The following is a 21,217-nucleotide window of genomic DNA, read 5'->3' as shown; positions in this document are numbered from 1 at the left end:
TGCCCTTAGTCACATGTAATTACTTAAATAAACAATGCTGATTTTATAACCCAAAACTATACATTTTGATTATCAAACTTTTAATGACAGTTCTCAGTAATGTTTAAAAAAATCTATTTTAACTTTAATGGCATTTTAAGTTTGGGGATATCTGGGGGAATTCAAACATCAGGTTTTTGCTTTTGCTTTGTTCCCCACCCCTACCCCTTCAAAATGGTTTCAAGCCCACACCAAGATTAAAGAATGGGATATCTTCTGTTAACTTCAATATTTCTATGTGGCACAAAGCTGTGGGAAAATAATTTCTGGTGCTGTAAGACATATTTCCCATTTAGAAAACATGCCAACCTGTTTCTAGATTTTGTGTTCAGGGCAGGTTCTTGTTAGCAGAGGAAATGAGACTTTCTAAATGGAGGGTTTCTCTTCTCTGGTAAAGCATTGGCATCAGTTGTGCCAGCAAGACCAGTCTGGGGCGGTTGAGTCCAGAGATTTAGCAAGAATTCTGTTTATTCAGTCCCTACTAGGTACCAAGCATGGTTTTAGGTGCTATAAGTAGCACTTAAAATAAGGTGAAGTCCCCCTTGTCTCATGGGATTTATAACCTCACAGGAGTGGAGACCAGAGGCAAGGAAGCAAACGAATGCTTGAGAGAACTTATCCCCAGAGATGACCTCTATATGGGGCATGCACTTGGCCTAACTGTTAGGATGCCCCTGTTGGGGTGCATGGGTTTGAGTCAGCTCCTCTCCATATTCCAGCTTCCTAGTCATGCACACCCTGGGAGGCAGCCTGAGAAATTGGGTTCTTGTTACCCATGTGGCAGACCTGGATTGAATTCCTGGCTCCAGATTTTGGCCACCAGCCACTGTGGGCATTTGGAGAATGAACCAGCAGATGGGAACATAATATTCATTCATTCATTCTCTCTTTCTCATCAATTAACCACCAAAAGGATGGTCACTATCAGTAACTTCCCCCCTTCCACACCTCACTTCCCCTTTAAGAGGCAGAGTCTCTTTCTCAGTCCCCTTAAACGTGGGCTGGCCCATGACTGCTGCGTCCAGCAGGACTCCAGGGCGTCAGTTCCAGGTCTTGCCTACAAGAGGACCAGGAGCTTCTGCCGCTTTTCTCTTGGCAGTTTGAGTTGCGGTGGAGGAAGTGTAGACCCCTGGAGGAGCCCTGGGGCAGCAGACGTGGGAGAGGAAGCTGCCTTGGATGTCCACCCAGGAAAGCCTCCAGATGACTGCAGCCCAGCCGCTGGCTAACTGCCAGGGCAGGGAAGAGAGACCCACGCGAGGATTGCACAGCTGAATTCGTGCATTTTTGTTTTAAGCCCCTGAACTTTGTGGAGGGCTGGTATGCAGTGGGAATGATAAGACATGGTCAGCTCTCCATGTCCACAGCTGCTGGTGCAACCAGCCGTGGATAGAAAATATTCAGAAAAGAAATTACATCTGTTTTGAACACACAGAGACTTTTCTCTTCTTGTTGGTATTCTCTAAACAATACAGTATAACAAGTACTGATGTGTAATTTACTCTTTAGTAGGCATTGTAAGTGATCTAGAGATGACAAAGGGTGTGGGAAGATGTGCATAGGTTAGAAGCAAATGCCACACCTTTTTATGCCAGGGACTGGAGCATTCATGGATTTTGCTATCCAAGCAGGGATGAATTTAGAATAAGTTTACAGTAAAGACCAGACTCCCTACCAGGATTCCATGGGTTCAGTGATCTGATCCCCACAGAACAATCCCACTTTCGCCTCCCCAGTTCATCAGGCTGCCCCTCACTGGCTCAGTGTCCACAGATACCTAGGGAAGGCTGTGCTTGCACGTGGTCACAGCTGCTGTGGTCCAGTAAGACAGGGAACTGGGGTTTGGAATGAGCTGGTGCGTGGATGGGATGGTCAGGACACTTGAGCTGAAACCTGAACGCTGAGAAGGAAGATGCGCGAAAGAGCCAGGGGAGGAGCTCTCCTGGGAGAAGGAGCACAGGGCAGCAGAGTTGAGCCAGCACACGAAGCCTGCTGGCTGATGAGATGCTGATAGGGAGTCCAGTGTTTATTCTAAATTCACCGGGAAGCTGCTGGGGAGCCCTAGGTAGGAGAGTGACACCATCTTCTTGCTGATGTCCCAACGCCACTCTGGCTGCCGAGTGGTGACTCCAAGGGGGTGGCAGAGGACAGCAGGGGGCAGGAAGACCTGGGGGAAGCTATTTGCAGAGCTAGAGATAGGAGTCTTGCCCAGGGTGGTGGGAGGCTGTCAGGTTTGAGAGAAGATAGGATTTGTCAAAAGAGAGGACTCAAGGATTACTGCCAGACTTTTTTTTTTTTTTAAGATTTGTTTTATTTATTTAAAAGACAGAGTTACAGAGAGAGGTAGAGAGAGGGAGGTCTTCCATCCACTGGTTCACTCCCCAGATGGCCGCAGTGGCCAGAGCTGCACCAATCCAAAGCCAGGAGCCAGGAACTTCTTCTGGGTCTCCCATGCAGGTGCAGGGGCCCAAGGACTTGGGCCAACCTCTACTGCTTTTCCAGGCCATAGCAGAGAGCTGGATCAGAAGAGCAGCAGCTGGGACTAGAACCACCGGCGCCCATATGGGATGCTGGAGCTTCAGGCCAGGGCGTTAACCCTCTGAGCCACAGTGCCAGCCCCCACTGCCAGACTTTTGCTTGAGCCATCAAATCAATGGTCATGCTGGTAGCTGAGATACGAAGGTACTTCAAAAAGTTTGTGGAAAATGGAATTAAAAGATAAGTTTATTTTGGTGCAAAAAAATGGAAGTCATGCATAGTTTTTCATAATATGCATTTTCCACCGACATTTCAAAGACCCTTTGTAAACAAGCAGAAGGAACACGTTTTGGTATCCAGGCAGGAAGTGAAGCAAGAATTCTGTTTTAGCTATTCTGAGTTTGAGCTGCCTTTAAGATCTTCAAGTACAGATAGCAAGTAGGATTTATCTGCCAGAGGGCCCAGGGAGAAAACTGAGTGTCAAACAGGGCTGAGACCAGCTGAGGCAAGCAAGGTGCCCAGGGTGTAGAGTGTATAAATACAGGTAGCACTGGGGGCCAGCCCTTCATCTGCGTGAGGCCAGAGTGTATGTCTCAAAGGTTCCGTGCTCGCTGCCTCCATGGCCTCATCCTAGTCTGGGCCCTGGTATTAAAACTCACTGGAGTGGATGTCACCTAAGGAGGAGCTGTGGAGTTGAGAAGGGTCCCAGAAGGAGCCTTGGGCCTTCTCCTCCTCATTATTCTTTTAATTATTAAAAATATTTATTTGAGAGGGAGGGAGAGATGGAGGAGAGAGAAAGAGGTAGGGAGGAGGAGGGGAAGGAGGAGAGAGAAGGGGGGGAGTGAGGGGGGAGAGAGAGAGAAAAGCAAGGAGATTTTCAATCTGCTGGTTCTCTCCCCCAGAATGTCTGCAATGGCTTGGGTGTTGAAGCCAGGAACCCAGAACTCAATCCAGGTCTCCCATGTGGCCAGCAGTGACCCAGTTACTTGAGCAATCATGGATGCTTTCCAGGGTCCATGTTAGCAGGAAGCAAGAATCAGGAGCTGGAGCTGGAGCCGGAAGTACAACCCGGGTACTCCAAGGTGGGATACAGGCTTCTTAGCCCACGTCTTTTTCTAAGATTTATTTTTATTTATTTGAAAGACAGAGTTATAGAGAGATGTAGACCCAGAAAGAGAGAGAGGTCTTCCATTCCGCTGGTTCACTCCCCAAATGACCACAATGGTCAGAGCTGAGCTGATCCGAAGCCAGGAGCCAGGAGTTTCTAATGGGTCTCCCACATGGGTGCAGGGGCCCAAGGAGCTGGGCCATCTTCTACTGCTTTCCCAGGCCACAGCAGAGAGCTGGATCGGAAGCGCAGCAGCCACGTCTTGAACCGGTACCCATATGGGTTGCTGGCGCTTGAGGCAAGGGCTTTAACCCGCTGCACCACAGTGCTGGCCCCTTAACCCATGTCTCAACTGCTAAGTCAAACACCCCCATTCTGTGCCTATTTTGTAATATTTTGGAATTTTACTTTCACCTTCTCACAAGCATTGCCTACTCAGTGAATACATAAACAACTTTTTAATAACTAAATAATGCAAGACACAAATCCCCATGACTGTTATAAATGGAAAGAGACTTAAGAAACATCATCCATATGCAATGTGTACATATTGCAGATATGGTCTGTGATTTGAAGAAACTACTTGGAAAAAGATGGTTTTGAGATAACTAGGGAACATTGAACGTGGACTGGGGATTACATGAAATTTGGAATTGCAATTGATTTTATTGGTTTCATTAATGGATGAGTAATTGGATGGATAAAGATAAAATATGGTTTCTCAGCTCTGTTTGGAAGAATCAGGGAGCAGCAATGTGCAGGTTAAAAGTTCACAGGGGCTGAGCTCCTGTTGTCAGTGACTGCAGGGTCCACTCCTCCCCACTTTCCAGGCACATGGCAGCCTCAAACTACCAGGGCCGAGCTGGTCTTAGACTGCACTCCCCACATGCTGGTGTTTCCAAGGGCTGACACAGCACAGCCACTAACCTGCTGTTCTTGCACTGGGTCAGCTGTTACTAAAAAAAAAAAAAAAAAAAAAAAAAAAAAAAACAAAAAAAAAACAACTTGCTCCCACCCAACTCCCCACCTGTAAAAATGTGACAGTCTAATCATCTCTGCCAGGGTAGCTCAGTGACACCTGTGTGAAAATTGAGAGCTGTTACCAAATTGAAACAAATGCAAAAAGAAGATGCACTGGTTCTCTTTCTGGAAAGAAAAGCTAGAAGCCAAAACCATCGTGTAGAGCATTTTTATTTGTTATGAAGTCTCTTTAAGTCCCCAGTGCTACATGTTATGCTTCTATTTTATTGTTTTGTTTTGTTTTTTCCTTTCCTTCTCTCTTCTTAAATCAAAAGTCCTTGCGTTGAGGGCGGGCGTTTAGCCTAGCAGTTAAGGTGCTTCATCCCACGTCGAACTTGGCTTTGATTCCTGGCTTTGCCCTTGACTTTAGCTTCCTGTTAATGCAGATCCTGGCAGGCAGCGGTGATGGCTCAAGCGATGGGCTTCTAGCCTCCCTCATGGGAGACTTGGGTGGAGTTCCCGGCTGCCAGCTTAGACCTTGGAATCATTTGAGGAGTGAACCAGTGGATGGAAGATTCTCATTCTCTCTCCCTCCCTCCTTCCCTCACCCACACTGCCCTCTCCCTCCCCTCTCTTTCTCCTCTCAAAAAACAAAACAAACAAACAAAAACAGATATTGGGAGGTGTCCTTCAGTGGTACTGGATATTGTCTAGCTAGGGGAAAGATTTGTTTGGTTTTTCTGCTCTTTTAGGTTTAGGATTAGGAAACAGAAAAAGCATTTAAACATTTTGATCTGTGGAGGAGTTGTCATTAATCCAGTAAGTCACTTCTGGCCTCCAGGAAATTACTTGATTAGCTGTTGACAAGTGAAAGAGAGTGATTTACTAAAGCAGGCAGTGGATGCCACGGCGGAGCACGGCGTTGGTCTATGTGTTCACAGTATGCTCCTGGTTCTCTGAGCACGGATTCCCTCCACATGTCACCTAGGGTGTCAGCGGTTCTAGTTCTCATCCTGAAATCACCCCAGACCCCAGCTTCCCTTCTTTCCTCTCCATTATCACCAAACTTTGTTAAAGAGCAACGTAGAGTAATAAGAATAAAGTAGCCAGTAATTACATAGCATTTGCTTTACATGTATTTTAATGCAATCAATGTATAGAACAATGCCATCATTCTAACTGCTCCTGCCTTGTACTCAACCCATCCCCCACCTCCAGCCCCTGTGTGTGTAACCTTGTAAGGGCCAAGCATTTTGCAAAGCACCAGTGCCATTTGCCCTTCTGCCAGCAATGTACGGAAATCCCTGTTGTTCCACATTCTTGCCAGCATGTGGCAGTTTTTTAGAAAATGGTAGCCTTTGAACAGGTGTGTAATTGATCTGACTCCAGTAATTTTATTTTTTTTTATTTTATTTAAGTTATACAAGTTTCATGTATTTCATATACACGTAACAGGGTAATACTTTCAATTTTCATTTCCTGAATGGCTAATGATGCTGAGCATCTTTTTGTGGGCTTATTTACCTCCCATGTATCATTTTTGGTGATGCATCTGTTCTCTGTGTTTATTATTATTATTATTGAGTTTTGAGAAACCTTTATGCATGCTGGCTATAAGCCCTTTATCAGATAAGAGATTCACAACCTTTCTCCAAGTCTATCGCTTGTCTTTTCATTCTCTTATCAGTGCCTTTTGAGAAGCAGTTCTTATTTTTATGAAGTCTAACCTATTGATTTTTTTCTTTTATGTATCATGCTGTACATGTCAAATCTAAGAAGTCTTTGCTTAATGCAAGGTCACAAATATTTTCTTCTATGATTTTCTTCTTCCAGATTTTAGTTATAGGTCTATGTTTAAGTCTGATCTATTTTTTTTTTTTTTTTGGATATGGTACAAATTTGGATAAAGGTTAATTTTTTATTTGCTTATGGATAGTTCATTGTTCCAGAACTTATAAAGCTAAACATAGACTTAACATATGACCCGACAATCCTATTCCTAGGTATTTGCCTTAGAGAATTGAAAAACATGTGTCCATACAAAAATCAGAATGCAAATGTTTACACTGGCATTATTCATATTCACCACAAATTGGAAACAATTTAATGTGCTTCAAAGGGTGAATGGATAAACAGGCTATGGCCTTTCCGTATAATAAAAGCATAGTCAGCAATGAAGAGAAACAGATGACCGTCACACACAATAACCTGGAGAGATCGGAAATGCATCATGCTAACTGAAAAAAAGACACAAGAGACTGCCTATTGTGTGATGCCATTCATGCAACCTTCTGCAAGAGACAGAATAATGAGGGCAGAATATAGCTCTGTGGATGCTCCGAGTGGGGTTGGGGAGGCAGGGGAGCTTTAGGAGTGACAGAAGTGTTTTATATCTCCACTGAGGTGGTCATTACAGGCCTAAATGCATTAGTTAAAACTAATAGACCTGTACAACAAAAAAGAGTGAATTTTACTGACTATACATTGCATGCACAATACACCTGACTTCACACAGAAAGGGGCAGGAGGAACAAGGCGTGGCACAACAGTTCTTTCTAGAGATGTGACAATGTGGGACAGAAGAAGGAAGAAGAAAGGGCTTCCTGAAAGAGAGGAGGGCTGTGCCAAGAGGCAGGCCCCCCAAGTTCTCGCCCACCACGGGCCCTGAGCAAGTAACAAGCTCCTGTTTCCACTGCAAAGTGAGGATGTTCAGTGAGACAGTCTGGGAAAGGGGTGGGCATCTGAAACAAGACAGGAGGCTCACATCCCAATTCCCTTTCTAACTGTGCACCCCCACACTTTGCTTTCTTTATAAGAAAAATGTGGGTCCTTCAAAAAGTTTGTGGAAAAATGGAGTTAGAGGATAAAATTTATCTTGGTGCATTTTTTTTTTTGAAATTTGTGCATAGAAGGCATCCTCACAAAGTTCAAAAAAGCTGTGTATTATGCATGAATTTCAAAACTTTTTGCAGAAAAAAACAACCTTTAATCCATTTTCTATAAACTGGTTGAAGGTGTCTTGTAGACCTGAGACTAATTTTCCATCAAGTGCGGGGATCACTGTCATCAGGGTATGAAGTTCCTGGTGCATAGCAGGTGCTTGGCAGAGGGTCCCTAAGGTGTCTCTGCCTCGGGCCAGTCCTGATCCATCTGTTCTCACCTCTTTGCAGGTGCTGTGAGGAAGTGTTGCCTCTCCTCTCTCGGCCGGCCACATCATCACTTTCCCTCCTCTATTGGGTCAGTCCCATAAGTACACAAACATGCTGCCCTTGGCTCATTAAAAAAAAAAAAGAAAACTCATTTTCCTCCAGCTATTGCCCCCTTACTCATTTCCCTTACAGCAAAACCCCTCAGGGAGTTGCCTTGAATCTCAGCTTCTTCCTCTCCTGAAACCACTGCACTGATAGCGATTTCCCAAGGCACCAAGGAGTGACAAGCTGCCAAACCTCACTCTCCACTCACCCCTTTCCCCTGCCGCCGGACACCCCACTCTCCTCCTGTCAAACCTACCGCACTGGCTGCTCGCTCAGCCTGCATTGCTGGTCCACCCTCATCTCCTGAGTTGCCCAGAAGATGTTCCTGGGCCCCTTTACCACTCCCTCTTCACCTCCTTTCTCGGTGCTCTGTTGTGGGTTTTCGTAGAAGCACTCTCAAATGGAAATAGCCACAGCCCACAAATCCCCCTGAATTCCACCCCCTGCGTGTCCTCCAATTACCTCTTTACTGTCCTGCCTGGAACATGGAACAGGCATCGCAGTGAGTCCCAGTCCAAAGCTGTGTTCTCCCTTCCTCATGCCTGTTCCTTTAGTCTCTGCACTGCAGCTGCTGGCTGTTCTAGAATCTTCGGCACTCATCATCCCTGACTCTTCCCTCTCTCTCACATTTCACGTTCAATGCATCAGGATCACCAGTGGCATGATTTTCAGAATCAGCACTCTGCACCTTCTCCATGCTCCACCCCAACCCAAGCCGCCCTCACCTTTCGCTTGAATGACGGAAAGGACTTCCTAACTGGCTTCCCTAATTCCACCTGCACTTCCCGTCACTTACTCTCAACCCAGCAGCCAGAGAGAGCTTTAAGAATGAACTGGTGGGGCCAGCACTGTGGCGCTGCAGGTTAAGCAGCTGCTTATGACACAGCATCATGTATCAGAGTGCAGCTTTGAGTTCCAGCTGCTCTACTTCCAATCCAGCTCACTGGTAATGTGCCTGGGAAAGCAGCCCAAGTACATGGGTCCCTGTCACCCACATTATAGACCCAGATGGAGTTCTTAGCTCCTGGCTTCAACCTGGCACAGCCCAGGCTATTGCACCTTTCAAATAAAAATCAATCTTTTAAAAAAGGAAATAAATTGATTTCTATCACCCTCCTGTTCAGGTCCCTCCAGTGCAATCCCCTCTCTACCCATAGCACAAGTTGACAAGGCCACATGTGATTGGGCCCCTTGCCACACCTCCGTCTTCACCTGCTACCTGTCCTTTTGCTCACTGCACACCCACCACTGGCCGGTGCCCCTTACTCCCCAACTCCCATCCTTGTTTTTATTGTCCTCCACAGCAATTAGCACCATCTGTGACACTGTGCACTCCCGCTTATTTGTTCATTGTTTGCTTTCCCCACGACATGAGGGCAGGAATATCTGTTTTATTGGCTGCAAGGTTCCTAGTTCCAGGGAACGCCTGGCACAATGGAGATCAGGATTTTTCACCATTTTATTATTTTATTTTTCATTATCACCTCCCCCTCCCCCGCAAAGTTGGGAGTCTTTTTTTTTGACATTTTTCTTGATCACCCTCTCCATGAAATTGTAACCCACAGATGATGTTGTGTATTTCTTTCTTTGCCCTATGTATACAGGCATTTATCTTTCAAACTGTAAGGGATTTTTTTTGCCCCCACCCCAAGATCTACTTTTAGTAGCTCTTAGTAGGTTTGGTAGCTCTTCAGTAGCTTTAGTAGCTCCCTTGGTAGGACTATTGCACCCGTTGAGAATCCATGGTTCTCTCGGACACATGCATGTTACAGGAGTGTGGTCTGCTTTGAGCTGGCCATGGAGACAGAATGTGCTATATTTAACAGGTCTGGGGTTTCCTGGTAGAGGCCAGTGGGTCAGGTTGAAGGCAGTTAATGTCAATGGGTGAGGAGGAAAGGAGGAAGAGGAGCAGGAGGGGGCAATCCAGGGCCAGAGAAGTAGAGGAGGGCTGGTGGCATCAAGTGAGAAGAGATTTTTGGTTAAGAATCAAGATTTTTCCTTTGGGTACAGAGTCCTTGTGGAGCCATTTCGGGGAGGGGGGCGGGTGGCAGTAGCACCAGAAACTGAACTGAAAGGGGTTTGGGAGGAATCCAGGGAAGTGGAGGTAAAATAGAGTAGTCAGAGGGGTAATAGGACCCTGTGTGTTTTTGTTTTGTTCTTTGCTTTTAGAAGTTGAAAGAGCTGAACTGGCAACGGAATGGAATTTCAAATCCCTTTATTAAATGGAAAATTTTAATCCACATACTTGGGGGATTGTCAATTATTACATGGAAACTGACTGCTGTTTAGTAATAGGTTTAAAGTTTGGGATTTGGAGAAAGAATGTTTCTCAAACCTGAACATGACAGGGCTTTGTTGTTGTCGTTGTAGTTAGCAGAACAGGACGAATGGAGGAAGATGGACTTGCTCCTTACCCTGTTGTGTGTGTTTTTTTTTTTTTCCAGCTTCTTCAAAGACCCAATTGCCTTTGGAGGCACTTTCTTATTTTTTGGTGAACAGCATCATAACATGACAACCTAAATTATGAAAATAAAAATTTGACTCCTAATCCTAACAACATAAAAAGTAACGTTTCTGTTCTTTTTTCTCCTTTCAAATTTTTTGTCCATCTTATTCTTTATTTCCTACATTACTAATAGGATCATTATGCAGTTTTGATATCACATTCTATTCTTTTTCTTTAAATGCTTATTTACCTACTTTAAAGGCAGAGTACACAGAGAGAAAGAGAGAGAGAGAGAGAGAGAGAGAATCATCCATCCTAGGGTTCACTCCCCCAAATGACTGCAATGACCAGAGCAGAAACAGAGAGAAGCCAGGAGCCTGGAGCTTCTTCATGGTCTCTCACATGAGTGCAGGGGCCCAAGCACTTGGGGCATCTTCTGCTGCTTTCCCAGGCACATTAACAGGGAGCTGGATATGAAGTGGAGAAGCTGGGACTTAAATGGGTACTCATATGGAATGCTGGTGTCTCAGGTGGTGGCTTAAACCACTGTGTCAATACCAGCCCTCACATTCTATTCTGTCCACTCAGAATACAAACTTTTTTCTATGTTGTATGTGTTACCTTCGTAACTGTCATTTAGGCAACTATATAAATTATTTTTTTCAAATGTATTTTTCAGCCGGCGCCACGGCTCACTAGGCTAATCCTCCGCCTAGCGGCGCCGGCACACCGGGTTCTAGTCCCGGTCGGGGCGCCGGATTCTGTCCCGGTTGCCCCTCTTCCAGGCCAGCTCTCTGCTGTGGCCAGGCAGTGCAGTGGAGGATGGCCCAGGTGCTTGGGCCCTGCACCCCATGGGAGACCAGGAAAAGCACCTGGCTCCTGGCTCCTGGCTCCTGCCATCGGATCAGCGCGGTGCGCCGGTCGCAGCGTGCCGGCCACGGCGGCCATTGGAGGGTGAACCAACGGCAAAGGAAGACCTTTCTCTCTGTCTCTCTCTCTCTCACTGTCCACTCTGCCTGTCAAAAAATAAAAAAATAAAATAAAATAAAAAATCAAATGTATTTTTCATTTTTTTTATTTGAAAGGCAGAGAAAGAATCTTCTTCTATCATCTGGTTTACTCTCCAAAGCCTGTAACAGACAGGGCTGGGCCAGGCTGAAGCCAGGAACCTGGCATTCAGTCCAGGTCTCCTGTGTGGTTGTCAGGGACCCAAGTCCTTAACCATCATCTGCTGTCTTCTAGGGCGCGTATTAGCAGAAAGTAGAGTAGCTGGAACCTTCACCAGGCACTGCAATATGGGATGCGCTGTCTCAAGCAGTGATGTAAGCCATAGTGCCAAATGCCTTCCCTGTGTTGTTTTATCAAACTAACAACCTACTGGACCTACTGCCCATTTGGCTGCTTACTATAGTTGAAGTGTTATAGTCTGTGCCTTCACAAACGACTTGAAACACAAACTTTTTTCTTTTTTATTATGAGGATGGTAATGAATGGGAATAACTTTTTGGATGAATTCCCAAGAAAGAGATGACTTGGTGTGGTACAGAGCCCTTGGCAAATTAATGCTAGGTTATGGCATCGAAACAGCGTAAGCTAGAGATCAGGAGGGCTGTTTTGTAACACACGGATTGAAGTGTTTTTCAACTCGATTCAAAGCTTCATTGCCCTCTCACAAGTCTGGAGAGCAGAGATCTCTGACAGAATAATCCAGGCAGAAACAGAGAGCTGGAAGAAATTGGGCCTGGGGTTCACTGGGCTCCTAGCCAAGCAGAGGGCCCCCGTGTCTCAGGAGAGAGAGGGTGAGGAAGGAAGCCACGCTGCCCGTCTTGGCACCCTCCTGACTCCAGTCTGCTGCTAGGAAGCAGGAAGCCAGAAGTTCGAGACTGGGGGAGAAAACACAGGTGCAAGACTCTGGCCGTCAGAAATTGGGCCTCCTGACGTCATTGGTGGGTGGGTCCTTTGGGCTGTGTCCACTGGTGTCTGCCTTCCCCGGGCTCCGGGATGCCTGGTGAACCAAGCGTTCCATTTCCCAGAGAAGGCAGAAGCTCTCAGGAAACCCCTCCAGGTTTCAGTCCTGTGGCCCCTCACCTACATCTTGTCCTCGGCCGCTGCGCCCCACCTTCTCTTAGTGAGAGAAATGGGACTTTTTCTTCCTGTCCCAGGCCTGTGCTTTCAGAGCCATCCTGCCCCGTCTTCCCTGGGGTCTTTCCAATCCATCACCCACCGCCCCGTGCACCTTCAGCCGGCTCTCGTACTGCAATACCACCTCGGCTCAGAAGCACTCCCAAGATCTTCCCGTTGCTCGTGCAGACACGCACACACACAGCCCAGCCTTGAGTCTTCCCCAGCTCGTTCCTGACCTCGTCTTTCCCTGTCCACCCCCAGCCCTTGTGGCTGGACCCTCCCTGCCTCTCTCTCTCTCTCCCTTAGCTTCTGGAGGGCTTTCCCTCCTCCCCAGCTCCATCAAAGCTGCTTCGGGAAGATCCACTGTGACCTCCTGGCTGTAGCATTCAGGATTTCAGAGAGATTTCTCTGGCATCCTATTGGATGGATGTCTCCGTGGTGTCTAGGAGGTGAATGTTAGCTGCTTGAGGACGGCCACTTCACTGTGAGCGGCTCTCTTGCCTCCTCGCACACCATTCCCTGAATCGCTTTCCAAGTTCCCTCTCTCTGCCCATCCATATGGGTGACTTCCAGGACACACCCGTGTCCACCGCCTCAGGTGAGACCCCTCCCTGGGAAACTGCACCTTCAGCTGTAGTTCAACGGCTGTTGCTGCCCGTGTCTCTCTCTACCCCGTGCCTCTCTCACATTGCCCAGATTTGTGTAGCTGATGGGCAGCTCTGGTTGTGGTGTGACAAGTGCAACCTCAAATTAAACTTGACCCTAAACTGTTTCATCTTCCCTCTAAACTTTATGTTCTACATTTCTTGTCTCAGGGAACTGTAACAACAGCAACCATCTTGTCGCATTCTGGTCACTGCCTCCCCTGGAGGCGTACCTTCCTCCTCCTTACTCTCTCCCTCACTGTAAACTCGTGCTCTTCCTTTACTTGGAATGATTGTCAATGCAAGCTAGTGACATGTAGGGTGTCCTTAAGAACTTTCCTCTGGTTTCCCTGTGCCATGCCCTCAGAGAGAGACTTTTCTTTTTGAGCACTTTCCGAACAAACACAATAATTGTGAGAGTGATTATTGCTATTCAACCATGGATATTCCTGACTGGGCTCATGGGAGGATTGCAATCCTGACTCCTCTGAGGTTAGATGTGGCTGTGTGACATGCTTTGGCCAAGAAAATATGGGTGGAAGTGGTCAGAGCATGTAATTGGCAGTGAGAGAGCCCTCACAGTCCTTCCTCTGTCACAACTGCCAACATTCCACATGGACCTGTAGCTGATCTCTGAAACCTTGGACTGCAAGCAAGACACACATCATCTCCATTTAAACTCAGAAAGTTTGGTTTTACTTGTTATTAAGACATAGCCTAGCCCATCCTGACTGATACAGAGCCATCCGTTATTTGAAAACACTTCTGCTAGATTCCAAGTTGTTGACCAAGTATGCTATTCCTCTCACATCTTCCAAGTGTAGAAGGCGGCTTAGGCACATAGTAGGTACCCAGTAATCCTATTGGTGGGAGGGTGTTTGAAGGCACCTCTGCTCTTTAACTTAGAAATAATTTGTGTCTTCCGTGTGAAGTCAAGCTGTTTTCGGTAGCTCATTGGAGAGTCACAGGGATGAGAAGCATTTGTTTGTACTAACTGCAAAGTACGCCCCTTTATTGCTCACCATTAATCCTTATTTTATTTGATTTCTCTAAATGTATGACTTTCATTTTAGTTGTCTTAAAATTTATTTTATCTCTGCTGGGTTCTTATGTTACATTTTATCCTGAAACTTTGTTCTCCTCTTTTCTAATGCTGACTCCAGTCCAACAGTCAAATATGTTATCCTACAGATCTTAAAACATGAATTAGTAAATTTAATCTAAATCCATATTTAATAGGATTTATCTAGGAGAAACAGGTGGTTGGAATAGAATAAACCATCAAAGCAAAAGGGCTGGAGATACTCAGGGGAGGGTAGAGAAAAAGCCAGGCATTAACTTAGAGGCAACATGGCAGGTTGGCCAGAGCACAGGAAAGTTTGGGATTAGTCTGTTTTTTGCCATTTGCCTGGCATGTGGGCCCCTATGTATCTTGGCTCCCTTATTTGTGAATGTCGATGGTAACAAAGTTGATCTCATAGCAGCTGAGGGTAGAATGGTGGTTACCAGAAGCTGGAAAGAGTACAGGGGAGAAGGAAACAAGAAGAAGAGATTGATCAACAGATACAAAGTTACGTTTAGATAGGAAAATAAGTTCTGGTGTTCTGTTGCATAGTCCAGTGACTATAGATAATAATAATGTATATTATATATTTAAAATTAGTTGAGAGGATTCTGAATGTTTCATCACAAAGACATAATTTCTCTATCTCAAATGAATAAAAATGATTAAGAAAGAAATGATAAATGGTTGAGGTGATGGATATGCTGGTTACCTTGATTTTATTACTACATAATTTCTACATGTATTGAAATATCACCTTGTAAAGAGAAATCTCTCATCTTCTGGTTCAGTCCCCAAATTCCCACAACAGCTAGGGCTCGGCCAAGCTGAAGCCATGAGCTAGGCGTTTGATCTGGGTCTCCCACATGGATGGCAAGGACTCAACCACTTGAACCATTACCTACTACCTCCCAGGATGTGCATTAGGAAGAAGTTGGAATAAGAAGCAGAGCTGGGACTCAAACCCAGACACTCTGGTATGGGATGTGGGCATCCCAAGTGGCATCTTAACAGCTATACCAAATGCTCACCTCACACACGCCTTGTTCCCCCAACTTTGTACAATTATCATGCATCAATTAAAGAGAAAATAAGGACAGGTGTTGTGTGTGGTGGGTTAAGCTGCCACTTAGCATGCCTGCATCCAGTATTAGGGCACCTGGGCTTGATTCGCACCTCTGTTTCCGATACAACTTCCCACTTATGTGCGTCTCTGGAGGCAGCAGGTGATGGCTCAAGTATTTGAGTTCTGGTCTTCGGACTTCAGTGTGGCCCAGCCCTATTTATTATGGGCATTTGGGGACTGAACCAGCAGATGGAAGAGCTCTATTTATGCCAGTCTTTCAAATAAATATTTAAAATAAAAAGTCACAGAGTCTGTAACATAAATGAGATTACTTATATGGAAGCTCTTTGTAAAGTTTAAGTAATTGCCCCAGTTTGTTTTAACATCATGAGAACAGCAGGAGGGTGTATCTCTGAGAACAGTGGGGAGAAGTAAGAGCTCACTGTAGGGAGAATGCCTGCATTTTCACATCTCTGGAACAGTCATCGGGACATTGGTCTACAGACAGTCAGAGTGTGTTTCTGTGCATTGGGATCAAAGAGCCCCCTGTAGGAGTCCTTGAATTACATGGAGTTCAGGTAAACTTTCTGTGTTGTAGCTTAGACTTTTTTTTTTCTAAACAGGAGGTTGACTATTGCTATAAATAATCCAGGAACTTCAGATTTATAGTTACTTATTTGATACCTGTCACACATTTTACTCACTGTCTGACATATTGTTCCCTTTCTCACTTCAGCTTCCCGTGTGCAATTTCTTGGACCGTCTCTGTAATGGCTTGTCTAAAATGATGTTAGGACTGAAAACACACCTCCAAAAGGGACCCCTGAGAGTCTTGGCAAGAAGCAGAGCCCTTCCACGGGAGATGGACAGATGGAGGTCAAAATGTTTGCTTGTTTTCTTGCTTTCTGTATTTAGCATGTTTGTTTTTAAAAATATTAATTTTCATTTTCTTTGAAAGGCAGAGAGACAGAGAAAGATAGAGATGGATTGAGAGAGAGAGAGAGAATCTTCCATTTTTGGTTTATTCCCCAAATGCCCACAAGAACTAGGGCCAGACCTAGCCGAAGCCAGGAGCCAGGAACTCAATCCAGGTCTCCCATGTGAGTGGCAGGTACCCAAGCACTTGAACCATCAGCCATGGTCACTGCCTCCCAGGGGGCATATCAGCAAGAAGCTGAACTCAGAAGCTGAGCAGGAAGTCGAACCTAGGCATTCTGATGTGGGATGCAAGTGTCCCAGGTGGTATCTTAGCCACTGCACCAAATGCCTGCCCCTGTCGGCTTTGTTTCTGATACAGAAACTAGATAACTTGTCTTAGATCTTGTACCAGGTTCCCCAATTCACCAGCTTAGTCCACACAGTCACAGGCAGGGCTGAGAGCTGAAGGCTGTGGGCTCATGCTGTGAAGCCCACTGTCGGGGCAACAACATCTTCGACAAGAAGCACTGGAGACGGTTTTGGTGAATGTGTCCCTTTATTAATCAGGCAAAAGCTTTTAAAGGACAAAGAGGAGTAGCTAGTTCAGGGTAGCAACACTAATTCTATAGGATAAAGCAGGTACTGGCGCCTCTATGCTTCTCCAATCAGCTTGAGGGTCACATAGCCTAGGTAGCCTTCCAGTTGGTCCTTATGGGTCTGGGTCACACCTAGGAGCTGTTTACCTGGTTGACAATTACAAGGCCCTTCAACAGGAAGCTGGGGTGGGGGAAATGTGCCTGGGGCTCCTGCCACTTGCCAGCAGTCAGGTCATGTGTGGCTCAGTGTGCTGAACCCCTGACCAGGGCCCCGGGTGGCATGGTGTGCCATGCCCTCTTAACCTCCTGCATGGGCTGGGCAGGCAGTCTACCAGCCAGGCACAGGATCACCCATAGAAGGCTCCATGTCAAAGGCAGAGCTAACTCCCATGCCCCAACCAGTGAGGAAGCAGGCTCCAGAACTGGGTGGGCAGGTACTGGGTGGGCAGAACTGGGCTGGAGAGCCAAGCTCGTTCCATTTCCTACAGCCGATGCACCTGTCGGGTCACTCATCTCCTCTGAGGCCATGTGGGTGTGGACAAAGCAGTCTCTTTCACAGAAGCAGGCAGCGGAGGGGTGGAAGCCCAGGGTCCCAGCTTGAGTTTGACCAGAATACCTCCCAACGGCATAGAAACAATGCCTAACATAGCCTTGCATCCCAGCCTTCTTCCTGTAGCCTCGCCCATCCCTAACTCTTGGCCTCCCCTGATTCCAGCTGTCTTGGCCACCAACCACCTCTGTAATTCTCAACCTTGGCTGCCCATTAACATTGCCTGGGAAGGTGTACAACCAATCCGAGCCTCAGGCCCCTGTCCCCAAGATCTGGGTTCGATTGATCTGGGGTAGAACGTGGCATCTGTAGTTTTAAAGACTCCCCGGTGATCCTAAAATGCTGCCAGGGTTATGGACCAGTGATCCAATGGCTCTGGGCTCTTCAATACTTTTTGCCTTCATCTGGCCAGATGTCCAATGCAGATAGCACCGTCTGTGAAGCCCTCAGAAGTAAGGTAGCCTGTGGTAATGATGTCAGCAACAGTGCAGCGACTCCTTCCTGGATTAAAGCCAGACAGGTGGCTGCAGAGGCCCTGCTTTCCTTCCCAACCTGCCTTTCTCCACATGAAAGGGTGTGTGAGAAAAAAAAGAGAAGGTGTCGGCCCCTTGGCGCTCAGCTATTCATTTTCTTGAAAGGGAGTGAAAGGGAAGCTTGCTTTCTTCTTCCAGAAATGCTCTTGGTCGGACTTTGCCCGCAGCCCATGTGCAGCCAGTCATTATGAGAATCCAGTAAAAGACATTCTCTGACATAAGCACAATGCATTCATCCCCTTTCACATCACCCCAGATCTCACACCCAGGAATCCAGCCAGGCTTCTGCTGGCTACGTGATCAGGCAGAATGAAATCCATGACACCAGCCCTTAGAAGGAGGCGCTTTGATGATAGCATGGAACAGTGGAAGACAAGTTTCCCAGTTCCTTGCCTGTACTGCCCTCAGCTGAAGTGTGTCCACCTCACTCAGCCTAACCAGGAGCAGCCCCACCTATAAATCTGGATCTCACCCCACCCCCACCCCCGGGGTCTTTGGGATTTCAGCTGCTTTGGCACACAGGCGTCTCTGATACCAGAATCCATTTATCTGCCGCCAGTCCATAGGGGTAGGATTCTGTTGGGACAATAACTCTCAAGAATGGCCTTGTGCTGAGGGGGAGCAGAATATGAACCCTGCATAAATTACTCTGCCAGGGACAAAACTGGCTATTAGTCACTTCTATCATACCTGTAATAAAAGTGTGCCTGCCGCACCACAGCCCAGCTGGGTGTTTAATTGTACGACTAGAGGAAAGGCAGGTTTGTCATTATTCACATAGAAGAGTTTTTTGTTTTAAGAAAATATGCCTGTAACTTGATATGCTTGTAACTACTATGTTTCAGAGATAAAAGTGAATTTTTGCTTTTAATTCAATTTTTAAAAATGAGATTTTAACCAATTCTCTAACTATACTCCATGACTCTTAATAAGATAGACGTTTTTAAAGTGAATTGAGTACTATGTGCCTGCTTTCCTTTTGGTCCTTGACTCTGCTTTGAAATTGTTCATGTCACGGTGGGAAATTCTGCCATTTTGTCATGGGTGTGGTGAAATCACTGCTGTAGTGGAAGTCACTAACTTTGAAGATGGCACCACAAAGATTTTGGTTGGCTGTGTTCTTGTCAGCTAACTATAAGTGCAATTAGGTATCTCTGTCTGAAACCTAAACGTCGTCTTCAACAAATATAATCACATAACCCAGGCTGGCCACAAGCATGTGTCCTGCTCAGTCTAGATTGGTAAATGGGCTTATGCTGATTATTTTACTTCCCAAATGTTACAGCCTGGGATTTAGACACCAGAGTCACTGAAATTCAAATAAGGAGGTAGTGAATGAATTAAAGTCTTAGGGCCAAATACTATCACACAGATATATAAGGATGAACTCTTGGGAGGCATAGACATCATTTTAAAAATAATTGGTGAGGCGCCAGCATTGTGGTATAGCGGGTAAAGCCACTGCCTGCAATGCCTGCATCCCATATGGGCACCAGTTCAAGTCCTGGCTGCTTCACTTCCAATCCAGCTCTCTGCTATGGCCTGGGAAAGCAGTAGAAAATGGCTCAAGTCCTTGGGCCCCTGCATCTGTGTGGGAGACCTGGAGGAAGCTCTTGGCTCTTGGCTTTGGATCAGCACAGCTCTGGCCATTGCAGCCAACTGGGGAGGGAAACCAGCAGATGGAAGACCTATCTCTTTCCCTCTCTGCCTCTCCTTCTCTCTCTGTGTGTAACTCTGACTTTCAAATAAATAAATAAATCTTTAAAAAAAAAAAAGTCGGTGAAACTGAAGGCAATCTTCTGTTTTCTTCATCTCTCTGTATCTTTTGTGCATATTCTAAGGAGACAAATGTGTCAAAAGGAAGAGTGTGATCTGTCATACACGCCTGAAATCGATGCAGTGTTCTACCTATTGACTGTGTGACTTGGGATATCGTGGGGACCTCTCTGTGTTTCCAGTTTCCATATTTGTCCAGGAGCAAAAACATCATAGCCCCTGCCCTGGAATGATTAGAGATCATCTGTACAAGATGGCCTGCCTTTGTGAGACACCAGTTAAACAGGTAGTGGAGGTAAGCACTTTTTGCTTCTGAGATGTCTGAAAGTCCTTGCAGAAGATGCACAACTCTCAAAACCAGAAGAAAAAGCAGCTGGGCCAGCGCTGTGGCATAGGGAGGGGGTAAAACCACCGCCTGCAGTGCTGGGACCCCATACGGGCACCGGTTCAAGTCCTGGCTGCTCCTTTTCCAATCCAGCTCTCTGCTATGGCCTGGGAAAGCAGTAGATGAGTTCCAAGTGCTTGGGTCCCTGCAACCACATGGGAGACCAAGAAGCGGCAGGCTCCTGGCTTCAGATTGGCTCAGCTCTGGCCGTTGAGGCCAACTGAGGAGTGAACCAGTGGATGGAAGACCTCTCCCTGTCTCTGCTTCTGTCTATAACTCTACCTCTCAAATAAATAAATAAAAATCCTTAAAAGAGAGAGAGAGAAAGTGGTGCAGCAAGTTGAGAACAGTTTTTGAGTTCTCTTCCAGCAGGTAAAGTTTATCCTTCATATTTAGGCTGTAGAAGTCCCACTTAGGACCTGCCACACAGAGCTTCACAAACAGCACTGGCGGCCTCCTCTTCATCTCCCAGATATGCTCAGGCCAATGAGTGTACCAGCTGTCAGCAAGGGGGGGTGGGTGATTTTTATTATTTATAAGAGGGACAGAGAGAGAGAAAGACAGAGAAAGCAAGCTCCCTCCCCCAACCTCACATCAATTTGGGTAACTCCCCAAACGCCCTCAATGACCTGGGCTGGGCCAGGTCAAAGGCCAGAGATTGGAACTCAATCTACATCTTTCATGTGGGTGGCTGGGACCCAACTACTTAAGTCAGCATCTGCTACCCCCCAGGGTGGGCATTATGAGGAAGTTAGAATTTGGAGTGGATTGGAACTTGAACCCAGGCACTTTAATATGGGGTAAAGGCATCCCAGCTCCCAGGTTAACCAGTAGGCCAAATGCCTGCCTCAGTTGTAGGGTTATTTAAAGGGAAGGAAAATGTGTGTGTGTGTTTCATTGAGGGGGAGGTTGCTCATGTGCAAATACACAATTATCATTCTTAAAGCTGATTCTGTAGATTTCAAAAAAGAGATTATTAATTTATTTGAAAGGCAGAGAGAGAAAGAGAGATATTTCATCTTCTGGTTGACTCCCCAAATGGCCACAATGGTCGGGGCTGGGCCAGGCTGAAGCCAGGAGCCAGGAATTCCATCGAGGTTTCCCACGTGGGTGGTATGGACCCAAGCACTTGGGCCGTCTCCCACCGGTTTCCCATGTGCATTAGCACAGAGCTGGATCAGAAGCGAAACAGGCAACCCCTGAACCTGCGCTCATATGGCATGCCGGCATTGCACATGGCAGCTTAACCTGCTGCACCACACTGCCAGCCCCTGTGGATT

General features: G+C 46.4%; 1 protein-coding gene across 1 annotated transcript in view; it reads right to left on the bottom strand.

Annotated features, from left to right (window-relative positions):
- CLRN1 (clarin 1) overlaps nucleotides 1-21,217 on the bottom strand; it is a 43,457-nt gene that overhangs the window by 15,872 nt on the left and 6,368 nt on the right. The gene's annotated exons all lie outside the window — the stretch shown is intronic.

This window comes from Oryctolagus cuniculus, chromosome 4 (genome assembly GCF_051225735.1).
Source record: "Oryctolagus cuniculus isolate XC-2025 breed Fujian yellow rabbit chromosome 4, ASM5122573v1, whole genome shotgun sequence".
Taxonomy (NCBI): Eukaryota; Metazoa; Chordata; class Mammalia; order Lagomorpha; family Leporidae; genus Oryctolagus; species Oryctolagus cuniculus.
The sequence above is the reverse complement of the archived record's forward strand: the minus strand, read 5'-3'. Positions and strand labels throughout refer to the sequence as shown.